This window comes from Cynara cardunculus, assembly GCF_001531365.2.
Source record: "Cynara cardunculus var. scolymus isolate 2C chromosome LG 5, CcrdV1, whole genome shotgun sequence".
Classification (NCBI taxonomy): Eukaryota; Viridiplantae; Streptophyta; class Magnoliopsida; order Asterales; family Asteraceae; genus Cynara; species Cynara cardunculus.
In genome coordinates, this window is record NC_037532.1 from 19425802 (window position 1) to 19429571 (window position 3770).

Genomic DNA, 3770 nt, shown 5'->3' on the forward strand with positions numbered 1-3770 from the left:
TAAAATCATTAATGCTTTCTTAAAAACACATAAATCGTATTATAACATCAACAAAGACAAATAATAAAATAGAACATTAAAATCGATATGTATCTCACTGCATTACACGAGTACTCTTCTAATAATAAAGAATTGAATTAAATAAGTTACACCAAAAAACGATAACTATTAAATAGTTAATTTGATATTAATATCGATTTTATTATTTTCAAACTTTTATGTTATCTTTAAATTTATATTTCATTCAAATAATAAAAACATTATCGTTTTCTCAAAACCACATAAAATTGTATCATATCGATAGAGACAAAGAATAAAAGGTAGACTTTAGAATGAAGATTTATCTCGCTGCATTGCACGAATACCCTTCTAATATTTTATAATATAGTATAGATACTCTAAAATATTTGATGCTAAATACAATATTTAGTAAATAATTATTTTTATTGACTTTTGGTCAATCACACGTTTTATCTCCCTCCTCTATACCCCCTAAGTTTTTGTACTTGTTTAATTTTAGTACCAAAACTTTCATTTTTCTCACAATTATCTATGAATATTAAAGGTAAGAGACATCAAATATTATACGTGTATAGAATGGTTTGTTTTTCAGTATTTAAAAGAAGCTATTTCAGAATGGTAACACATTACTGCAAACATGATTGTACAATCAAATATTGTAGCTAGTAGTTTTAATCTTGATTTTATGCTAACCAGAATGATAATTGTGTGTGTCATGCTGATTACTTCTCTTCTTCAACAATCTAAGATGACCCTAGTTTTACATTGAAACACGGATGCAATTCCATTATATGGATACCCGATAAAAAAATAATACTTTTCTTACTAGGCTTGCTAAGATCGTAAAGACTTATTGAAGATGACTTAGGTATATTGAATTGAACTTCTATGCTTATACATTATGTCACTAAATAGAATGTGCCTATACCGATGCCCAATCTTAATAATATAGTTAATGGGACTTTAAACTTATTGAACAAACAATTGTGGGCCATATATGAAGGTGTTGCAATAAGTTGTTTAACGAAATCAGATAATAAGTTCTAGCCTTACTTTCTTGTTACAAAGTTCAACAACCTAATAGAGCATAAGTAAATCGTCCTATTAAACAAAGTTCGGCAAACTAATTAGACAAAGTTCGGCAAACTAATTAGACAAAGTCTGGCAACCACAACTAGTGCTACTACCATGACTTATGACTAAGACTGCTACTACCTCCACCACCACAACTACGATCACTACTATTCTTGCTACTACTCATAGTACTACTGTTATTGTCGATGTTGCCTTCGTTTTGCCTATCGTCTGCTCTTATGGTTGATGGTCTTGCATTGGCTCTTGCCTGCTGCCTACTACTGCCGCTACCTGTTTCCTACTGTTGCAGCTAACATCCAGCTACTACCACTAACACTACAACCACTACAAATAATATTACTACCACTACCACCATTCCCACTACTACGACTACTACTATTATCAATACCGCTACTACTAAGATTACTATTACTACTTCCACTACTATTACAACCACCACTATTATGAGGACGACTACTACTACTACCACTACCACTACTAATACGATTATGACTGCTACAATCACTATCATTGCTACTACCACTTCCAGCACTTATTCTAACTCTATAAAACTTAACAAGTTATTCAGTTTATATTCAAACAAACAATTATTTCCATAGAACTAAAAACCCCAAGACTATTTCAGAACACTAAATGATTTTTGGACTAAAATGACAAGTAGTTTGCCAAAATTAAGTAATTTTGAAAGCTAAGGTGTCATTTTTGATATTTTTTACAAAATGAAGGTCAATTTGCAACAAAATTGGAATATATTGAGTCGACCAATAAAGAATTTACCGAGTAAGTTTAGCAAATTATCACAACCGCGAATCTTAATTGCTATTAAATTGCCACATCTTAATTTTGGGATACTGCAATTCAATTAAACAAACTTATTGTCCTTTTCTGCTCTTTCTGCTATATAAATCTAAGCTATTTCATCCATTTTTTTATAACTTTATAGTTACATCTATTTCCATAGCTTATACTTGAAGCAGTTGTTCAATTGCAATTAGAAAGGTAAGCCAATCCTTGCTTCAGTTCATAATTATCTTGGTTTTGATTATTTTGTAATTCAATAAGTTCAAGTAATCCTAATTTCGTTTACCATGGTGATAGGTTGGAAGTTGTGCATTCAATATTGGAGATGGTTATGGAAAGTTTTATTGTAAGTATCTACAATCAGACTACTAAAAACTATTTAAAATCTCTACTATTGATATTGCTTAGAAATTGTGATACAAAAACTTGAAAGGCTTGCGGATGTCCACAAAGGTTATGCTATGAACGCTCTTTAAATGCGAAAATTGCTCCATCTGTCCAAAATGTTTCAGGAATGCAACAAGAGTTTTCAAAATTTTGGCCCCTGTATGCAGCATGACTTTGTCGTGTGATAATTAAACTCAAAAAACCTTGACTTTTTATTCGATTTATGTTGGGATTCTTAGGTTTTCTAGCAACAACAATAAATATATGATCTTTACCAAACAAATATTTTATACGATCTCTGTATTCAAAGTCTCAATTACCGTAACTATATTGGATTAGACTAAGAACATTATAAGTTTCTACAGGATGCAAGTAAATAACGTTTCGCTTCTTGCATTTATTGAGAGATTGGAGGTGTGTCATATTATTGGACCTCTTGCTCTTGCTACAGAGGTATGTTTACTCACTCGACCTCCTTCAACATGTACCATTACTATAGAGGATATGATTCATCTAGGTACTCACAAAATCATGCCAAGTAACCACGAGGGTGGTGCATGATTGGTTTGAGCTTGGCAACAAAAGTCAAAAGTACCAGGAGGTCCCAAGTTCAAATCCAAGGAGGAATAAAAATACTCTTGTGGCCACGGAGGTTCAAATACGATGACTCCGGGCTATCTGCAAAACAGATGGTCTAATAACGCCAATGTATATAACTCATAGTTATGATGCACAATTACAACCTATAAGCTAAAAGACTCATTTTTTAAGTCTACCCCAATTCATATGGTTGGTTTGAGAGGTTTGCTCTAATATTTCTTGTTATTCATTTCTTGACGAATGATGCTTTCTAATGTCGATAAAGCATTAAGATTTTTGTTGCACGTAAAAAGATGTTTGATAGAAAATTATAACAATATGGATGTTAATTTACAGAAAATAAAATGATTGATTTTTTTTGATATAACACTACAAGAAAAATGACCTTCAGAGAAGGTATTATTTTGTACTTAAAAGTCTTAAAAGCTTCTCTAAAGCCTTTAGACAAACTTTTCGATTTTGTCAAAGACCTTCTCTATGTGACGGTACGTGAAAGTTTTAGAGAGGGTTTTCGGAGGGTATGTTTTTGTTAGCCTTTAGAGACGCTTAATTGAGGCTTTAGATACACTTTTAAAACTTCTCTAAAKGTTAGTCAACTTTTTATTCAAARCTTCTCTAAAAGTATATATATTAGTGACGCTTTTAAAGTATTTGTGACRGTTTRTAAGAGTTACTAAAAAATRCTTTTAGAGAAGGTAATGGAAAAGCTTCTCTAAAAATATTGGCTTTAGTGACACTTTTAAAAAATCTTCTCTAAAAGTCCTCGTTAGTTACACTTACAAAATCTTCTCTAAATATGATATTTAGATACACAAACTCAAAATCTTCTCTAAAAATTATCTTTAGTTACACTTTTAAAAAATCAA